This window comes from Sorex araneus, chromosome 5 (assembly GCF_027595985.1).
Source record: "Sorex araneus isolate mSorAra2 chromosome 5, mSorAra2.pri, whole genome shotgun sequence".
Classification (NCBI taxonomy): domain Eukaryota; kingdom Metazoa; phylum Chordata; class Mammalia; order Eulipotyphla; family Soricidae; genus Sorex; species Sorex araneus.
In genome coordinates, this window is record NC_073306.1 from 183,695,842 (window position 1) to 183,717,354 (window position 21,513).

A 21,513-nucleotide genomic window follows, 5' to 3' on the forward strand; every position below is an offset into this window, starting at 1 on the left:
CCACAGTGCTCAAAAGGAGAGAAAGAGAGAGAGAGAGAGAGAGAGAGAGAGAGAGAGAGAGAGAAGAAAAGAAAAGCACTTAGCACTTGCCATAGAGGCAGGTAGGGGGTGAGGGGTGGGGGGTGATGGGAGGGAACCTGGGGACACTGGTGCTGAGAAATGTACACTGGTAAAAGGATGGGTGTTGGAATACTGTATGACTGAAATCTAATCATGAACAGCTTTATAAAAATAAATAAATAAGAAAATTATTGGGGCTGGAGTGATAGCACAGCAGGTAGAACGATTGCCTTGCATGCAGCCAACCCTGGTTTGATTCCCAGCATCCCAAATGGCCCCCTGAGCACCGCCAGGAGTAATTCCTAAGTGCAGAGCCAGGAGTAACCCCTGTGCATCACCGGGTGTGACCCAAAAAGCAGGAAAAAAAAGAAAATTATAACTCATAAAAAAAGAAAAATCAAAGATACTGGTATGGGGGTAACATGACACTCTACAAGCCTGAAAAAAACAAAAATAAGTTTGAGGTGAGGGCGGGGCTCACACAGCAGTGGTGTTCTGGGCTTACTCCTGCCTCTGTGCTAAGGCATCACACCAGTGGGACTCAGGAGACCATGCCAGGGATGTACCCCGAATGTCTGTGTGCAAAACAAGCACCTCACCTGCTCTACTATCTCTCCAGCCCCTCTCATCTTTTTTAAGGGGTATTCTCCTATTTCAGTCTCTTCCTCTCTTCTTAATTTTTTTTCTTTTTGGGTCACATCTGGTGATGCACAGGGGTTACTCCTGGTGGTGCTTGGGAGACCATATGGGATGCTGGGAATCAAACCCGGGTCGGCCACGTGCAAGGCAATCATTCTACCTGGGTGTTTCCCTTGCACGCAGCCGACCCGGGTTCGATCCCCAGCATCCCACATGGCCCCCCAAACACCAGCAGGAGTAATTCCTGAGTGCAGAGCCAGGAGTATCCCCTGTGCATTGCCGGGTGTGACCCAAAAAAGCGGGAAAAAAAAAGAAATGTACCAGGATGATGGGGTCTAGTGAGAACATAGCCGTCACATAGCTAGTTTCTTCTCAAACGTGTTCTACTGTTCTAAGGCTAAGAAGAGTGAGGCGAAATCCCCCTTTTGCAGATTTTAAATGAGTCAGATCACAGGAGTCCTGTCATTGCTGTGCTCGGTGTTCTAGTGTGTACAGTGTACGTGCATATTTGTTATCAGAGCTTGACCTCTAAAACCATTAATTTTACCAGTGAGGCCCCCAAAGTTTCAGTCCTCTCGCTCATGTTTACTGATTGTGCTCAGAATTTTGGGGGTGTTTCTATAGGAAATCTGTCCTACCTGAAGAAACTGAAAGATGTTTGAAAGAAAAACAAAGACAGTGTTTCCCAGAATGTGTTCAGAAGGATATAATCAGGATGTACGTCGGGCTGGAACGATAGCACAGCGGGTAGGGCGTTTGACTTGCACACGGCCGACCGGGGTTCGATTCCTCCGTCCCTCTCAAAGAGCCCAGCAAGCTACCGAGAGTATCCCTCCCGCACGGCAGAGCCTGGCAAGCTTCCCGTCACATATTAGGTATGCCAAAAACAGTAACAACAAATCTCATAATGGAGACATTACTGGTGCCTGCTCGAGCAAATCGATGAACAGGACGACAGTGCTACATCTGAGGTCTGGGGAGAAACACAAGGATTAAGGCATTTGCTTTGCAATGCAGCCTCCTGTGGTTTGATTTCCAGTTTCATGTGGTCCCAACCCTTCACCCCTGAAACAAATATATGGATGTCCACAGCCAAATTAGTTTGAGAAGTATATAGTCTATGCTTTCCTGAGTAGCAATAATGAGATCTATCTAATGAAAACTATGAAAGATCACATAGTTTTAAAAAAATTAACTTTTTCTATCTGGCTTCTCAAATGTGTTGCTTTTTAAACAATAAGATCCTACTACCAACCCATATTCTGAGGAATCCCAGAGTAATAAGACATTTATGATGCTTAACAAGAACTCTGGTAGGAAGTTCTGTTTTTCATTTGGAAGTATACCACATAAATCCCAATATAGAGAAATTATATGCTTTTTATTACTTCAGTTTTAGAAATTAAAATGCAGGAATTTCATTCTTTTCACAAACGAAAAATGAATCATATTTGCCAGACTTTTCTGATATTTTTTAATTTTTACATTCATCTGTATAGCACTGTAGCACTGTCATCTATATAAACTAGCAATTATGATAAAGCAGTCATAAAATGATCTATAATTATGTCTATGCAATAATGGATAATGAGCACTTTTATAAACGGGCAAAATTTCCCTTAAGTAATTATTGGGTGATGAAAATAAATTAATTCAATATAGGGTGTAAGGAATGAAAATTACTACACTCCCTGAAGCAGTATAGATGCATGCTTTATAGGTTCTTTCATGTGAAAAATTTGCCACAGAAAAATGCTAACATACTAAGAAAATGTGGCATCCACACCCTTTCCTCTCATGAATTCAATCATACAGCTGAAGATGGTAAGTTTCCCAGAGGCTGGGAAGCAGATGTTTCATTGCTGGTAATAGATGGGCTCAGGACTCGGGCCAAGTACTCTTGTCTCGGGGTCCCACACACTTAACCCCTAACTAGAGCTGCAGCCAGCTAACGAACAAATTAAGTAATAGTAGCATTTCTTTCTTCTCCCTCCCTTCTCTCCCTACTGCTCCAACCATCAAAAGCAAAGTAAATTTGTGTTTGTGAAATTTTTAAATACCATCTGAAATGCTCAATGTTGGCGAATGCTCTGCTAAGCTGTACTCCTAAAATATGGCAGTTGTATTTTGGAATAGTTCACATCAACACTGCAGACATGTTCAGTTTTACTACAGTGTTAAAATTGCTTTGCTCTTATTGGCTCCATCTGTACAGAAATACTCACAGTGCCCCCTTGGTCTTATTTGTCAAGAGAGTAGCTCTTTGTGATGATCATGTTCTTAATGCAGTTGATTCTGTGGCGAGGGGTTGCTAATACAGCCCCAAACACCAATTGATCACAAAACAGTTTATTTCATGTTTATAGACACATACTCAGATTTTCAAACTGGTTACTGAGGCATAGAATTGCAGCTGCCTCATAAAACTTAGGTGCTTGCTTTCTTTATGTGAGAGATCTTGTACCAAACCTTGGGAATAAAATTGGACAATCAAGTAAATTTTAGATTATAATTCGTTAGATGTATCAAATTTCACATTAATAAATGTTGCTTAGTCACAGTGCACTGACTGGATAAAGGGGTAAATGTAATTTACCCCTTTGCATCAAGTTTATCCTGAAAAATTATTTGTCACAATTGGTAGTAAAATGACCAAACTTTCAAATTTACTTTAAAATTTGCGTGGCTCAGTGTAGGGCCACTGAACTCAGTATTTATTGGGTATATGTGAGACACTGGATTCAGTCTCTGACCTGAAAAAAAAAAAGGTGTTTTTTTTCATGTAAAAAAAATTCTGACTTGGACTCTTGCTGATTGGAAGATAAGGAAGGTGTCATTATTTTTTAATTTTTAATTTTTTGGTTTTTTTGAGTCATGCCTGGCAATGCTCAGGGGTTACTCCTGGTTCTACACTTAGGAATCACTCCTAGCAGTGCTTGGGGGACCACATGGGATGATGGGTATCCGAACCGGGTCGGCCGCATGCAAGTCTAACTCCCTTACCGCCGTACTATGGCTCCAGCCCCATGGTGTCATTATCTTTTATGACAGTTTTAAACACTGTCACTGTCATCCCGTTGCTCATGGATTTGTTCGAGCGGGCACCAGTAGTGTCTCTCATTGAGAGACTTATTGTTACTGTTTTTGGCATATCCAATATGCCACGGGTAGCTTGCCAGGCTCTGCCGAGCGGGCTCCATACTCTCGGTAGCTTGCTGGGCTCTCCGAGAGGGGCGGAGGAATCGAACTTGGGTCAGCCGCATGAAAGGCGAAAGCCCAGAAACAAAAGTTTTAACTGGGCTGAGAGATAATTCTCTGGGCCCAAGTACATGCTCTCCATACCGGAGGCTCAGTTCTGTTCCTGGCACTACATGATCCCCAGAACATGACCAAGAGTAATTCCCAAATTCTGAGCTAGGAGTAACCTGTGAGCACCACCGGATATGGCCTACACCCAAATCAAAGAATTGACTTCAGTTGACTCACTTAATATAAGGTCAATTCTTTATTATGCATCTTGGGGGGGTGCCGGGGGAGAAGGGGATTGTCTCCCAGATGATGCACAGGAAGTCTGGGAAACCTTCTGGCAATCTTTGGCCACGAGGCTGTTGATTGTGGTGCTGCTTAGGCCCTGTGGTGCCAGGGGTTATGTGGGTCATACCTGGCAGTGTTTGGGATTCTCCAAGACTAACCCCGGTGATGTTTGCAGGTAGGTGGGGGCGGGGGACCATGTGGTAATGGAGATTGAACCAGGGTCAGCTGCATGCAAGGTGAGCTCCTTACTTCCTGGACTACCTCTCCAGATGCAAGATCAGTTCTTTTAACCACTTGCCTAGTGTTCTGTGATGGTATTTACAAACTGTATCACTGCCACTGTCATCCTGTTGCTCATCGATTTGCTCAAGCGGGCGCCAGTAACATCTCCATTCATCCCTGTCATGTTCAGGATCAGGGGACTGAGGCCCATTATTGTTACTGTTTTGGGCATATGCCACAGGTAGTTTGCCAGGCTCTGCCATGCAAGATTCTGCATCGCTCTCTTCAGGGAGTTTTGTTTTATAATCTCTGGATCTTGCCTATTGATGAGATTACATGGTGCCAGGGGCAGTTTGTGGGTGTGGCTGCCAAGCTACTGGAAAACTGGTGATCTGGGTGGAGGAAGCCCAGTCCTGATCCGAGCAGGCTTGGAGATCTCAGCCACGGGTCCAGCATACCTGGGATCCTCTGATGGTTCCTTCATGCATGAGGCACATCTGAGCATGTGGAGAGTGGCCTTGAGCATGGCTGTGACTGGGTTCTGGAGGTTTTGGCTGCCAGGGCTCTGCTTGGGGTGGGGAGGGAAACTCAACCGGCCCCCCTCCGAGGGGGCCCCTGGTGAAGACAGCCTGATTCGGGGGCAGGAGATTCTGCCATTTACAAACTACTTATTGTAAATATTTTAATGGTTGTGAATTTTACTCATGAGAACCAGAAATTGCTGTCATAGAAATCTTCAGCATGCAATCTTCCCTGAATAAATAAACGCTGAAAACATGAAACCATTCTAAAATCAATCTCCATTTTTTTTGTTTTTGTTTTTAGGTCACACCCAACTCACCCAGGGGTTACTTCTGGCTCTGCACTCAGGAATTACTCCTGGCGGTCCTTGGGGGACCATATGGGATGCTGGGAATTGAACCCGGGTTGGCCGCGTGCAAGGCAAACGCCCTACCCACTGTGCTATGGCTCCAGCCCCTCCATTTGTTTTTTTAACTATGCATGTGCACAAGTATATGCCAGGATGGACCCCCGCCCCATCCATTCAAAACGTATTGTTCTCTACACCTGAGCTACATCCCCAGCCCTGTTTGTTTTTTTTATTATGAAATGATCTGTTGCAGTTGTATCTCACACCCCCTTATAAATTACACGATGAAGGTGGTGTGACTGTTTTGAGGACGAGAGCCCTGCACAGAACCTTCTGTGGAAAGGCACCAAAATGTCACCGATCCCTTTTCTTCTTCAACATGACACAGTGTGGTGTTGTTTTGGGGACCTCTGAAGTTTGAAGACGAGCTGCTAATGCAGCAAGCATCAGACTGTTGCCTCCGTGCGGTCGTCAGTTCGTCTGTCAGCTTGCTCCCTTGTCTTACTCTGATCCTTAGGTCGAAGTGGCTTATACCACTTCTTGTTCACTTTAAATTTTCCGTAACTCTTGGTGAGGCCAGAACTGATGGTCACTGCAGGGAATGCACCAGCTGGTTTGAATATGGTCCGTAGCATCACTCCTGGGCCCAGATCACTCTGCACCTCCGAGCTCTGCAGGCTCTGATGCTCACAGGCAACCGTGTAGGCAGACAGGTCCCCCTCCCTGGCGTGAGCTTTCATCTTCCCTGCCCCCTGCAGGCTCCCGTCTCCAGTCTCAAAGACATGTGAGCTATTCCATCCCTTCGTGCCATAGGTTCCTTCTCTGTAAAGTGGGGATGCCTATGATATCTGTCTCACAGGACATTTGTGAGAATTCACTGAATTAATATGTGTAAAGTTCTTACAGCAGTGTATGTAGGAAGGGTTAAATGACTTAAAGGAGGGTCTTCTGAGAACCAGATAAGTAGTTCCTTAAGCTTCTTTCAGAGAAGGAAAGTGGTAGGCCTGGACAGGGGTATAGGAAGGCACCACATTTGGTCCACGGGGATCCTTGGTGCACCCCAAAAACCAGAAAGGGAAAGGAAAGGAAAATGGGCCGGCGAGATAGCACATGGGCTGAACACACACCCTGGACTTGGTTCCCAGCACCGCGTGGGCCCTGAGCACAGCCAGGAGTGAGCCCAAAACCAAGAGCAAGGAAAAGGACAGCTCGTTTGTAAGAAGACGTTCTGGGACATTCGCCCTTTATTCTCCCACTCTGGGTGGGAGTGGAGACGTGGTGAAGTACTTGTATCTCAAGGAGCAGAGCAGCGGGGGATTTAGCCAAAATATGGGCAGGAAATGCTGGCGGTGAGCCTAGGCCTGACTTGATGAGGGAATAAACAAAAAGAGTTTGTAGTAACTTCTTTGTGGCTCTTCATAGTATATTGTTTTTTTCTTTTTGGGTCACACTCGGCGATGCACAGGGGTTACTCCTGGCTCTGCACTCAGGAATTACTCCTGGCGGTGCTCCGGGGACCATATGGGATGCTGGGAATATAACCCGGGTCAGCCGCATGCAAGGCAAACGCCCTACCCTCTCTGCTATTGCTCCAGCCTCTTCATAGTAGATTTTAAGAGACAGGAGGGCCAGGGAGATAGTACAGTGGGGAGTGTGTGTGCCTTGCACAAGGCTGACCCAGGTTCGATCCTCAGCATCCCATATGGTCCCTGCAGCCCACCAGGAGTGATCCCTGAGCATGGCTGGATGTGACCCAAAACCTAAATAGATAAATAAATAAATAAATAGAGACAATAGAAGCGAAAATATATAGGGGTGGAGGGAATTAGGGGCTAAACTTACGCCAAGAGTTAGCTGTTCCCGGCTAATAAGAGCTGAAATGGTGATTTTCAAAGGCAAGAGTGTGTATATGTGTGTATTACATATTGATGTCCGTGGGCCCCACGGGTGACTTATGTGAGGCGGGGAGGAGAAAGACTGTCACTTTCTCCCCAACCGCCTCTGCCACCCGGGACCCAGGGTTACTGGGTTCTTGTCTCGCCTTGCAGAAAGGAATTTCAGGAGTAGACAAGCAGTGAAGTAAATAGATTTTATTTGGAGGGTTTTTTTTAAAAGGTATGGAGGGGAAGAGAGTGAGAGAGAAAGTAACGCACTCAAGAGAGAACCCGAGCTTCTCCAGAGGCAGAGAGAGCCCTACACACATCCTAGCATTGGACACAAAAGCATGAAAGTACACATCTCAAGAGGGGAGATGCGGGCGACACATGTGCCCGGGCACTGCATGTGCTCAGCCACGTGGGCGCAAGCAGCACCTGGGCTCTGGCAGCGTATGTGCGCGCTTCCTTTGTTCAAGGTGGCTTTTTATGGGGTTTCTCCAACCTGCCCCCATGTGGGGCTTCTTCCTAGGTAAAAGTCCGTTGTTAAGGAGGTTACCAGGGACGTTGGGGGTGATGATGGTCTTCTTTGGGCCGAATCACTAAAGTTAATCAGATTGATCGAGAAGTCTGAGGGAATTTGAGGAATTTCCTTCATGGGGAGAGGTCCAGTCTCCTCAGGGTCCGCTGTTCAAGGTCTTATCTGTATCCACAAAGGATCAGCCTTGGAATTTTCCTCCCAGAAGTTTTGCTGACCCGTTTCATTGTCCAGGGCCTTTCCCTATCTACCTGCCAACATCAGTATAATACATTATATATTGTATGCCGTGTGTTTTGCATATACGCTTGATGGCAGCTTTGAGCTACACTTCATGGTGCTGGGACCATGTGAAGGTGCTGGGGGCCATGTGGTTCCAGGGATTGAACTGGAGTTAGCTGCATGCAAGGTTATCCCCTGTACATACACTCTGTCTCTCCCTTTCTCTCTCTCCCTGCCTCCATCTCCCTTTCTCTCTCCCCATCCAGACTTGCCGTGTCTGACTTCCTTGTTTGCCCACTTCCTCTCTGGAGAAGGGCCCATGCCATCTGCTTTGCTAAAGAAAGTTGCGGCCGCAGGGGCTGCTGGCCGCCGTGAAGCTCAGAAGCCCTCTCAGTCCCCGGGAGATTCCCACCGTGCCCTTGGCTCGTCTCCGCCTGAGTGTGCTCGGAGGGGCCGGGCCTGGCGTCCCGGGCACAGGGCCTGGCCGCTCCTTCCCGATGGCCGCCCTTTGCCCCGCGCCCGAGCAGCTGAGCTGCAATGACCCTCCCAGGTGCCTCCCGGCCGAGCCACTGCAGCGTGTGTTTCTCTCCTACCCACAGACAAGAAGAAGGCCGGCAAATTCCAGCCTTTCAAGAAGTTATTTAGCAAGAGGAGGAAGAAGGACGCGACCTCGTCCCGGGAGGTGTCTGCAGGGAGGAGTCGCCGCCCCCCGTGTGTCAGCAATGGGACCGTCTCTTCAGATGACGAGACCCTGGAGGACAATCTAAGGTAACACCCGCCCTCACCCACCCACCCCCACCCCAAGGGACGCAGGGGAGAAGGCTTTGGCGTGCTCCATCCTTGGCGTCTTAGGGAAGGAGAGACTTGGGGGAGCGGGTGCGCTCTGGGCGGACAAGAGGGAAAGGAGGACGGGCAGAGGCTGCAGAGTCTGGATTTACTTGCCAGGAGGACGAGGGCAGCTCCTGTGGCTGCTGGGTAGACGGCAGCCCCTCTCTGGGCCCGACAAGTCTGTGTGCCGTTGCTTGGCAACAGACAGGACAGCCTTCGGGCTCATCCTCACCGTCCACGGAGCTCTGAGTCTCTACCATTTGTGCTCTCTCTCTCTCTCTCTCTCTCTCTCTCTCTCTCTCTCTCTCTCTCTCTCTCTCTCTCTCTCCCCTCTCTCTCCCTCTCCTTCTCCCTTTCTCTCTCTTACTCTCATCTGTCTTTCTCTTTCCCCCCCTTTCTCCCCCTTTTCTTACTCCCTCTCTCTTCCTATCTCTCTCTCCTGCCTCTCTCTCTCTCCTGCCTCTCTCTTTCTCTTCCTCTCCCTTTCTACCTCTCTCCCCACTTGCTTTCTCTCTCCCTGTCTGTCTTCTTCCTTCCTCTCTGCCTCCCTCTCTCCCTCTCTCTCTTTCCCTCCCTCTCTTCCACTTCCCTCCCTTTCTCACTCCTCTCTCTGCCCTGCTGGCAGGCAAAGATGGTTCAACTCCTCTGACGGCGCAATGCACCCCTCACAGAAGCAGCTCTGGCCTTGTCTCCTGCTGTGTGCGCCTGCTGAGTGCCCGTATTGCCCGGTGCCCAGCCCCACCCCAGAGCCCATCCCTTCCCTGGGATTTGCTTGTCTGTCTCTCTCTCTTCCCGCACTGGGCTTCATAAAATCTGGGGCCAGATCATCATTCTGCCTCCCTGAAGCCCTTCAAAGGCGCAGCCCGGGAAGGCGGGGCACAGTGGCCTATGGCCTGGCCTTCGTGGGCAGGAGAGGGCTCACAGCTGTGATGTGCCTCCAGGGCAGAAGCACAGGGGAGGCGGGAGGGGAGATGTCGGTAAGTGGGACCCCAGCGAGAGAATTCGCCATCTCCACCACAGCCCACGCATTGCTCAGCCCTCACTCACGCTGACCGTTTTCCTGGGCTGGTCTGTGTCTGTTTTCCTTTGTCTTTCGTGACCGAACCAGTGGGAGTGAGCTGAACAAAATGAGTTCAGCGGGAAGCACGCACGGCTAGTTCCGAAGCCACCGGATGGCCGGAGTGTCAGGCTAGTCGTGAGCGGCGTCTGGGGTGACTCCGCTCTGGGTTTACTGCTGCTTCTCCCCTGGTAAAAGGGGAGCGTCAGCCTCTTCGCCTTGGCATAGCTGAGTGCCCCGCAGACACTGCAGTGTATCCGAGTCCTGGTGGCACGCAGAGTGAGGTCCCGCCGGGACACTCCTCAGGAAGCACGTTCCCTGCCAGCCTGGCTCGTCTCTCCGTGCACAGGCCGGCCTTGTTTTATTGCACTTGGCTTTATTGATCTTTGCACAGAACTGCACTTTCTTTCCCAGGACTCCTCCCCTGCAAAAAGTTTATGACTTGCTGAAGGTTCAGGTTGATGGTTAGCTTGTTTAGGAATGAATTATATAATAATATAATAATAATTATATTATTATTATTATTATTATTATCATTAAAGAACAGGGGGCTGGAGCCATAGCACAGCAGATAGAACATTTGCCTTGCACGCGGCTGACCCAGGTTCGATTCCCGTCATCCCATATGGTCCCCGGAGCACCGCCAGGAGTAATTCCTGAGTGCAGAGCCAGGAGTAACCCCTGTGCATTGCCGGGTGTGACCCAAGAAGGAAAATAAAAAAGAACATACTTTTTGTGGGGTGGAGATCTCCCAAGCCATGCTGGATAGAGCAGGGGATAGGGAGCTCAGTGGCCACTACTGGTGATGCTCTGTCCAGCTGTTAGGGCCCAGTGCAGTACTGCTTCTGCCCAGCGGTGCTGGGGGCCACCAAGACCACCCCTGGTTATGCCTAGGGGAGCGTATATAGTGTTATACCTGGGTTCTTTGGGCTGGAGCAGTAGCACAGTGGGTAGGGCATTCGCCTTTCACGGGGCCGACCCAGGTTCGATTCCTCCGCCCCTCTCGGAGAGCCCAGCAAGCTACCGAGAGTATCTCGCCCACACAGCAGAGACTGGCAAGCTACCTGTGGCCTATTCAATATGCCAAAAACAGTAATAACAAGTCTCACGATGGAGACGTTACTGGTTCCCGCTCGAACAAATCGATGAGTAACAGGATGAGAGTGACAGTGACCCGGGTTCTGGGTTTCCCGCTCTCAGAGAGACCAGTTCCACAAGTGATAATGCAAAAGCAAAGGAGCCTTTATCGCTAGATCGAGCTGGGGTCCAAGCCTTACCCTACGCAGTGGAGCCTTGACAAGGACCCCGACTCCCGTTCCAGGGAACATTCTATGGCATATGGTTACATAAGCAAAGTTGGTGGTTTTCCCCAAGAGTTGCAACAAAGCTGTCACAAATCTGGGAGCTAGTTGGTCATGCCCACCTGCTGGTGGCATCTAGGTTTTTTTTTTTCCCACTTTGGCCAAAGACAGTCTCAGGGAATTCTTTGGCGGGGTGGGGGCTGCGGGGGGAGACAGAAACTTAGGCCTTCTGCTGTTTTGCTGAAGTACAGCCTGTCATGGCGCATATGAGGTTCTTTCTCGGCCTCACAAGAGTGCCAGGATTTGAACTTCGGAAGTGCTTTTTAAAACACAATAGTAAGGATCAGAAAGATAGTGCAATGAGGAGGGCACATGCCTTGCACCCCCCCCAACCTGGGTTCAACCCCGGGTCCCCCCCAAATCCCACCCAGAGTGAGCCCTGAGGACAGAGCCAGGACTAAGCCCTGAACACTCCACAGGGGACAAAAGAACAAAACTAAATAAAGAATAAAAGTGACTCTTGGGGCCGGAGCGATAGCACAGCGGGTAGGGCGTTTGCCTTGCACGCGGCCGACCCGGGTTCGATCCCCGGCATCCCATATGGTCCCCCAAGCACTGCCAGGAGTAATTCCTGAGTGCAAAACCAGGAGTAACCCCTGAGCATCGCTGGGTGTGACCCAAAAAGCAAAAAAAGAAAAAAAAAAACTAGTGGGACCTATTTGTGGATTTCTGATGCTCTGTTACATATAATTGATATTCCTCTCCCAACACTGAAGCCTTTGGATTGTTGTAGACATATAGTAAATCTTAATATTAATTCAATATGTTTTAAAAAAAAAAAAAGTGACTCTTGCCGGGCTGGGCAGACGTCTCAGGGGTCAGGGCCACCTGCCGCCCTTGTGCCGGGCCCCTCGTGCTCCGTCCTCAGCACTGCAGAGCTCCCTGCACACCGCCTCTTAAGAGCCCAGCACTAAGCCCAGCAGAACCGAGTGAAAGCGCCTGGAGCAGTGGGCTGAGGATTCTGGGAAGCGGTTCCCAGGCCCTAAACACCGCCTAGGAGACACCTCCTCCGAGCTGCAGCTCTGGGACCGAGCACATGCCTTGCGCACGTGAGGCCCTGGCTGCAGTCCCTGGCTGCACAACACAACGCGAAACCCCGAACCCGCTTTCTAAATATTTTGTCACTAAAGTCAAATGTGTGAGCTCCTGATATGCCATTTAGAATGTAGATTTCTTCTTTTCTTCATGGAAATCTTGGAAAACTTGGAATTCTTGGAAATCATGGAAAATGCCTGCAGAGTAATTCCACCCACAATGTAATATCACAACCATCTTTTACTGTAGAGCAAAACTCATGGTTTTCTCCCGATTCTCAGAGGAAAAAAAAAAAATGTTGTTTTCCATGATTCTCACTTGCAGTTCCCAGCTCAGTTAATAAACGAATCCTTTTACCTTGTGTTCTGAGTCACCCAAATGCTGGTGTTGCCTCCAGAATGGAAAGCTCTTGCCAAAAAACAAAATGCGGAGTTCCGTTAGCAGCATGGGGGGGGGTTCGAGGAGGCAGATTCCAGCCGGTGTGGGGGCATATTCTGATTACTAGAGTGCTCCAAGCTGCGAGGCTGGGCGTGTGCCAGCAAAGGTCAGGAGTTTGGGGGTGAGGACTTCTGCACTGGTGGGAATTTACAGCCGAATTTAATGCTGTCCAACTCCAAGAATCTGTCTGTAATTCTAGAAATGTCTTCGTGACTCGAAATAGCTCACTATTGATCTGTTCCTTCTGCCTGAAATGTCTCATTTCTTTTAGACGTTTAAAGCATCCTGCGCCTCCCCTCGGCGAGATTCCCATGTGTCTCCAATGCAGCTTCTTGCAAATGATTCCAGACTGTGGGAAAAGCAAAACAGGAAACCACAACCAGCTTTTTAACCATTTCATATGACCTTCTTTTAAGAGTTAAACACAGCTAATAGTGTCTTTCCTGCAAAGTGTGTAAATGTTACAGCTTATTATGGAGGAGAATTGTCTTTGGCAATTAGGTTTGGTGAATTCCAGGCCCAAACAAATTGTATAGGATCTTTACTCATGGGTATTTTCTGAACTTTTACTAATGTGTCCTGGGTATTTCCAAGAAGAGACATGTCATATTGGGACATTGCCAACTTCCTTAGAAACCTTATTTTTCAGAGATCATCCAAGGAACTTTACACAAAGTACTTCGCATAGTGAACTCATGCACGATGTACTGTAACTCTCAGAGAGGATCACTTTAGACTAAATTTTTTTAAATGAGAAAGCAAGAGCCAGTGAAATAGCCAGTGAATAGGGTGCTTGCCTTGCATGCAGCTGAACTGGGTTCAACCCCCGAGCACCCTCTCAGTAGTTATCCCCGAGCACAGGGCCAGGAGTCGTGTGGTTTGCTTAGCACCACCAGGTGTGGTTCCAAAACGAGAGAGAGGAAAAGAGAGAGAACAAACTAAGACTAGACAGTAATTTGTTGGTAAGAGGCTGAGCTACTATTCTAGTATAAGTGCATTCTTTGTGTGTGTGTGTGTGTGTGTGTGTGTGTGTGTGTGTGTGTTGCATTGCTGGGCTTTGAACCCAGAATCTCATACATGCGAGACAAGCACTCTCCCGATGAGTTACTACACTCACCACTCTTCTGGCTCACGAGGAGGATGCTGCTTCTCGGAGCTCATCACATGACCCATGTTCTACGGTGCTGCATCACCAGGCTTGGGCATTGCCTGACTGAGGCTCTGCTATCCACTTGTCCTACTTGTAGCTTCTACCTAACTCCCAGCACTTGCTGCATCTTGCCTGGTGTCACACCTTGTAGTCAGTGCTAGTGATGAACACGGGGAGGAGGGCAGGGCTCTGGGGAGGGTGAGCTGACCCTGGGGTTGAACCGTCGGAACAGGGTTCAGAATGAGGAAGTCATAACTCAGCGCTAAGGATGTGCACAGTCTGGAGTAATGGTACAAACAGTTTAGACTGTGATGAGCAGAAACTTCCCACCAGCCTCGACTGTGGCTTGCATTTCTGTGTATTTCCAGCTGCCAACACTGCGTCGGGCACTTAGAGGGCATCAAACCATTGTTCATTCGGTGGATAAATGTTGCTCTTTTGGCCCTTTTGACTTGTCCCATTGTACAAGTCAGTCAGTCAGTAATCACCTCATTTACCCTGCAGTTTGATATCCTCCTGTCAGGAGGAATAACTGTCTTCTGACCAGCTAGAAAAGGATAATCACACAGTGATGTAATGAGGCATGTCACCTGTGAAATGCCAGTGAAGTTCAGGCTCCTTGGTTACCATAGATGCCTCGAGTCCTCTGATGTTGCAGCATACGGGAACCCGGTCCATATATGGTCTCCAAAGCAACACCATGAGTGATGCCCAAGTACAGAGCCAGGAATAAGTCCTGAGCACAGCTTGGTGTGGGCCACTATCCCACTCCCTGCCTGCCACCAGAAAAAAAAATGGAAATTGAGAACTGACTGTCACTGTCACTGTCATCCCATTGCTCATCAATTTGCTCAAGCGGGCACCAGTAATGTCTCCATTGTGAGATTTGTTGTTACTGTTTTTTGGCATATCGACTATTCCGCGGGTAGCTTGTCAGACTCTGCCGTGCGGGCAAGATATTTTTGGTAGCTTACCGGGCTCTTTGAGAGGGTCAGAGGGGAACTGACTATGCAAGAGAATTAAAGAGAGGCCTGAATAAGTCAGGGAGATGGGGAAGAAATAATTGATTAATTAGTTTAGTTATTGGAGAGAGAATATATAGAATACGTGGGCTGGGTCATATGGCCCTAACAGGCTAGCTCCTTCTTCTGTGATATGGACATAGTTTCTCCCATGATCATTTTGAGGACAAAAAATGCATGTGTCGTTACACTATCAGCTAAAAAATAGTGCTTTACAAATGCAGGGTAGCATTTTTTATAACTTGATTTTATTTTCATAAAGTTGTTCACAATAATGGATTACATTCAATATTTCAACACCAATCCCACCACCATTACACCTTCCTTTTACTATTATGTGGAATTTTCCCACCACGACTCAAGCCTGCCCCACAGACAGATGCTAGGTAATTTATTTTGTATTGCCAGCTATGAATGGTATGAGATGTCTGTAAGGGTCTATGTCACAGTGATTTAACCAAAAAGCAAAAAAAAAAAAAAATAGTATGTGAGGTCATGCAGTCACAAAAGTGGCCGCATGCTCCTGGGATTCTAGAATTTCAAATAATTGGGGTCTGGAGCCATCTCTGCAGTGAGCTGCTCTCTTCTGAGATTCATTTGTGAGTCTTTGGATCGTGGCTATGAATGCACTTAAGTGACACCTGGAGGCAGTTCGTGGGTGTGGCTGCCAGGACCCCGAAAGGGTGGGAGATGGGAAGGGACAGCCCAGTCCCGACCCCTTGAGGCTTGGCATTTGCAGTCACTGGTCCTACATCCCTGGGATTTTCAGCAGATTTATTCTCCTGTGTGGGGTGGGGGGCCCGGGACAAGCCTGTGCAGATCGGCCGTGAGGGCAGCAGCAATTGGGTTCTGGAGGTTTGCGGCTGCCGGGTTTCGTCTGGTGCAGGAGAGAGGACGCCTGCTCCCATCTGAGGTGCCCCGGTGAAATCAGCCCAAATGCAGGGTAGTATTATCACAGAGATAACGAGACTGCTGATAACGGTTTGCTCTTTCCAGAGCACAGATCAACACTAAATTGATTCGGACGATAGCTAGAGAGGGTTATGAGCAAGTCTGTCAGCAGGTGGAGCAACTCAGGAATGGACGAGGTGGCTGGAAGCCAGTGGAGTCCCTACGGAGCTGAGAGGCAGGTTAGAGGCCTGTTTATCCTGTGTGATAAAGACACAAGGCTGAGCTGGCAGGGGCTGCAGTAAATAATCCTTTGATTTCCAGTTTTGAAGATACAAAACTTGACTCTTTTCCTTTGGATGTCCAATGATGCATCTTATTTCTGTGTAATTATTAGGTAATTCAGTACCCCACCATGTATTTTCATATATGACAGATGAGTCTCCAGAATGCCACATAAACTATAATCTGACTCCAGCCTCTTCCAGCAACTCCCGTTTGTTTGATGAGGATTGCTAATTGCACTTTAGCTTCTCATTTCAGCGAGACACCCGGATCTGTTTAGGAAGAAAACTGCTGATCAATTGCAATTGCCCCTGTTGTCATGGAAACAAGCTGCATTGGGACTATAATTATATTTCCTTATTCCTGAAGTGAATCCCTAATCATTGCTGTGGTAATTACCCAATATCTATGGTCCCAAATTACATGATGCTTGTCCAAAAAAAAAGACAAAGGGGAAGGAGCAGGAGGGCTGGTCCGAGACGTATGTTAACCATGCAGCTGCAGAAAACCGTCTCCTTTCGTGGATGGCAAGAATTTCCTTCAGCGGTTCTTCCTCCAGCATTAGGTGCTGTCAGCATGGCCTAGAAGGTGTCCATTACTTACAGCGGTGGCTGGATGTATCAGGTAGAATGATTTCAGCTGTCACCTTATCTCCAGCGGCAGGAAAATGTGCCTGAGGGTCTAGGACTCTTGAAGGAAACATTTCAGTCACATTCTTAAGAGCCTGTCTAATGCGTGCTTTCTTTCTTTCTTTCTTTCTTTCTTTCTTTCTTTCTTTCTTTCTTTCTTTCTTTCTTTCTTTCTTTCTTTCTTTCTTTCTTTCTTTCTTTCTTTCTTTCTTTCCTTCTTTCTCTCTTTCTTTCTCTCCTTCCTTCCTCCCTTCCTCCCTCCCTCCCTCCCTTACTCCCTCCCTCTCTCCCTCCCTCCCTTCCTTCCTTCCTTCCTTCCTTCCTTCCTTCCTTCCTTCCTTCCTTCCTTCCTTCCTTCCTTCCTTCCTTCCTTCCTTCCTTCCTTCCTTCTCTTGGTAGGGGGTCACTCCTGGCAGTGCTCAGGGGACCATATGAGGTGCTGTGCTGGGGGTTGAAGCAGGCCATGCATTAGGCAAGGATCTTGTCCTCTGTACGATCTCTCCAAACCCCCTTCTTTTTCCTTTCCATCCTCAAAGAAAAAAACTTCTCAACAAATAGGCTGTTATATTCAGGCTGGTCCCCTCATGACCCCCAAGATGGGTACCAGCATTGCTAGTGTCAAAGGCAGGTGACAGAAAGGAGAACATTTCTCTTTAATCATGTCTGGTATATAACAACTTCCTTCGAACCAGATCCTCCCAGCCGTCTTTCCCTCCCTTTTCTCTCTTCCTTTGTATGGAGAGGGCGTTAGCTGCACCCAGCAGTGCTCAGGGCTTACTGCCTGGCTCTGTGCTCATGGATCACTCCTAGTGGTGCCTGGGATTGAGCCCGGGTTAGCTGCGAGCAAGGTCTTTGCCCCCACACCGGCTTCTTAATCCTTGTTCTGTCTCTGTAGCCCCGTTTCTCTTTCTTTTCACGTGTCCTTCGCACCAGATGCTGCCACGTACCCCAGTTCCAGATTAACAGGTTGGAAAGGGAGGGTCCTTCTTCACTTCCCCCTTAACACAAACTGTAGAGTGGGTGGGGACAGGGAAGTGTGACCTTGGATTCGCTTTTCTCTCTAACTTCTTGCTTAGTTCGTGCCTGAGGTCTAGGCCACTTGCCTATGACGTACCTTCTGATCCCTCCCTGGGCACTGGAGCTGGGCCCAGGCCTCCTGGTGGCAGGGACGTGGTATCTGTGGCTCTCAGGCAGCCACACACCCCTCCCTGCACAGCCTGCTGCCCGGCGGGAAGAGAGGCAGCCTCCCGGAGGGAAGGAGGCCTGAACAGCAGAGAGCAGTATAAACGCCCCTCCGGGTGCACTAGGTTGAGAGGACCCAAGACACAGACCCCAGGGCTGGAGTGATAGCACAGCGGGTAGGGCGTTTGCCTTGCATGCGGCCAACCCGGGTTCGAATCCCAGCATCCCATATGGTCCCCTGAGCACTGCCAGGGGTGATTCCTGAGTGCATGAGCCAGGAGTGACCCCTGTGTATTGCTGGGTGTGATCCAAAAAGAAAAAAAAAAAAGACACAGACCCCAGAGCAGAGTGGGTAGGTATTGTGATATTGTTTGGTAGTTCCACTGTCGGCATCCCATTTCCCGTCTCAAGAGCAATCAAATTTCCTTCAAGAGAATCCACTTTGCCAGCTGTACCGGCAGTGCGAAACAGTCCTTGCTCTCTATAGCAGAGCCCCAAAAGGTGGGAGCCTCCTCTTCTAGCTACTGTAGCCCAAAAAAGGTCAGACCCTCCCCTCCCCATTCCACTGCAGGAGCACAGGATTCAGTCTGGCCAATCGTCTTCCTCTCTGAGGGCTTTGGCTGGGCTAACGGATCAAGGGATACATTTGATAATGTACTTGATACTTGGATAACATTTGCGTAAGTGCCATCCTAGCCTAACTGCATTAAATCATCAGCCATACCTAATTCAATCCTAACAAATGCTCTGGGGTGGGGACATGGGAGGGGGAGCAATAGTACAGCAGGTCGGGCACTTGCTTTGCATGCTGTTGGCCTGCATTCAACCCTTGGCATCCCATATGCCTCCGGAGTAATTCTGGAGTGCAGAGCCAGGAGTAACACCTAAGCATGGCTGGGTATGCCCCCGCCCCCGACAAACAGAAAGCTCTGTGAGGGACGTCCTGATGTCATTTCTATTTGCAGCTAAGGAGCCAGGTTCAGTCACTTGTCCCGGTTGGTGGCATAGGCGGGGTTCCAGAGTAGAGGCCCTGGCTTGAGTCCAGGTGTGAACTCCCACCAGGCACCAGCTCCACTTCACGGAGCCACAGTAGTGTAGGGTTGTCCTGTGAAAAACCTTCCATCCCAAGCCACCATTGCAGCTTCTTCTGAGTAGGAGTTTGGCAGAAAGGAATCACTAGTGGTTTCTGAGCTGGCAAATTAACTGCATTTAGATAAATGTAGGGCCTGAGAGGAAACAGAATTGGAGAGTGCCTGGGCTGAAAATCATTTACAGATGGCAACCAGATTACAACAGGCTAGAGGTTACAGCAGGCCAGAAGGACAATTATACACTCCTCTGCCCCTCAGTTGCTTGGAGAGCTATCCCCACTCTCTCTAACGGGCATCACCACATCTGCTGTGTCCAGGCAAGTCCGCTGAGCCTTCATCGCCTGTCCCAGTTGGAGTGATGGAGTGTCACCCAACATCTTACTCTCTCTCGGCCCAGGAAATCCGCAGCTTTCCCTGATACAGTTCGAGTATACTCATTTGCCTGAAATAGTGTCAACTTCGTTTTGCTTTTTTTTTTGTTTTGGGGCCACCCCTGGCCTGCTAGAGGCTATTCCTGACTCTGCGCTCAGGGATGACTCCCGGTGGTGCTGAGGGACCATATGTGATGCTGGGGATCCAACCCGGGTCGACTCCATGCAAGACAAGTGCCTTACCCTCCACCGCTGGTGTCAGTCATTCGATCCTTGGCATCCCACACAGCTCCCAGAACTCCCCCAGGAGTAATTCTGGAGTGCAGAGCCAGGAGTAACACAGGAGCATCACTGGTATGCCCCACCCCCCGCCCCAGCAAACAGACAGAAGCTCTATAAGGGAGGTCCAACTGTCACCTGCGTTTGCAGCTAAGGAGCCAGGCTTGGTCATTTGTCCTGGTTGTTGGGATAAACATTTAAAATCTTGTGAAAATATACAAGGAAAAGTTTCTGTATTTTCTTTTTTTTTTTTTTTTTTTTTTGCTTTTTGGGTCACACCCGGCGATGCACAGGGGTCACTCCTGGCTCATGCACTCAGGAATTACCCCTGGCGGTGCTCAGGGGACCATATGGGATGCTGGGATTCGAACCCGGGCCGGCCGCATGCAAGGCAAACGCCCTACCCACTGTGCTATCACTCCAGCCCAGTTTCTGTATTTTCAGACTTCCCAGGCAGTGCCTCACCCACTGCTGAGGGGTCCCGAGGGCTGTGCCCCGCGATGCTCGTGGCAACCAGGTGCGAGTGCACACCGGGATTTCCCCCCCAGTACGATCTCTCCAGACCCAGAGACAAAGCTTCTAGCAGATGTGGTTTTTGGTTGGTTGGTTGGTTGGTTTTTAAAGTCGTTTGTAGTGTAACAAATACGTACATTTACAATAACAGTGGCATAGCCATTCAGGACTCAGCTGAGTTTTCGGAATCTTTCACAACGTTAAGCAAGGAAACGGTCTTTTAAAACAGCCCCGTGTTTGTGTCTAAGTGCTGTGAAAGTGGGCCCAAGAGAACGATATCGTTTACTCTTAAGTAGCCTCGTAGAGCTGCTGGGGAGAGTTATGACTGCCAGGCCAGCCAGCGCCAGGAAAGTGAAAGAGAATGAGGCGGGGAGAAGCGGGAGCATCTGCCTGGATCTTGCAAACCCACGATGGCTTATGTCAAAGGGCTTCGCGGTAATGAGACGGAGGTAAAACCAAGGGGGCCTTAGTGCTAATAAGCAAGATGTGCTGCAGCCTAAGTGGCTGGTAACACGGCACAGTGGAAAAGCAGTTACTTGCTTTGCCTGTGTGAAGCTCTGGGTTCAGTTCCCCACAGTGTATAAAAGTAGCACTGTAGCACTGTCGTCCCGTTGTTCATCGATTTGCTTGAGTGGGCACCAGTAACGTCTCCATTGTGAGACTTGTTGTTGCTGTTTTTGGTATATCGAATATCCCATGGGGAGCTTGCCAGGCTCTGCCATGCGGACAGGATGCTCTCGGTAGCTTGCCGGGCTCTCCGAGAGGGACAGAGGAATCGAACCTGGGTTGACCATGTGCAAGGCAAACGCCCTACCCGCTGTGCTATCGCTCCAGGCCATATAAAAATAAAGTAATAAAGAAAGAAAGCAAAAGAAAAAGAAGTACTGAGGCTTAGTAGGAGCATCCGCTTTCCAATTCCGCGTCCTACTGATGGTGTTTGCATCTCCTGGCCCGGGAAGACGGGGCGTCCGCACCCAGAGTCTGTTGCTCTGTGAATCAGAGAGCAAGATCAGCTGTCCAAGCATCGCCCCTCGGCATTTCCCATGATTTTAGACAAACAGGGAATTCTCTCCCAGGCTTCTGCCGGCTCTCCTGACTTCCCTCTCTTTGTGCCACCAACACGCTCCTCCTTCTACTTTTCTTTATAGTTGAAATAGTGTCAAGGGTTTGGAAATGATGGCAAGTCTTATGGTACACCTTTGTGCTGTCCCAGCCTGTCTATACAAAGCTTCTGAGGAATATGCTGCATGTGTTTATTTTAATTTTATGTATTTATTTGGGGGTGCTGGGGCCATATATGGTGGTGCTCAGGGGCTACTCCCAGCTCTATACTCAGGGTTCCTTCTGGCAGTGTTCCAGGGACCATGTCATGTTATGGGAAGTGCCTTCACCTCTGTACTATCTTTCTGGCCCTATTCTTTTTT

The 21,513-nt window shown here is 48.9% G+C and overlaps 1 protein-coding gene across 5 annotated transcripts in view; it reads left to right on the forward strand.

The window, feature by feature from the left end:
* Positions 1–21,513, forward strand: part of CRACD (capping protein inhibiting regulator of actin dynamics) — a 230,367-nt gene that overhangs the window by 169,048 nt on the left and 39,806 nt on the right. For all 5 annotated transcript variants that reach the window (XM_055137664.1, XM_055137662.1, XM_055137667.1 and 2 more), the window contains one exon: positions 8,560–8,728. The gene's annotated coding sequence lies outside the window, so the exon portion shown is untranslated. The remainder of the gene's footprint in view (positions 1–8,559; positions 8,729–21,513) is intronic.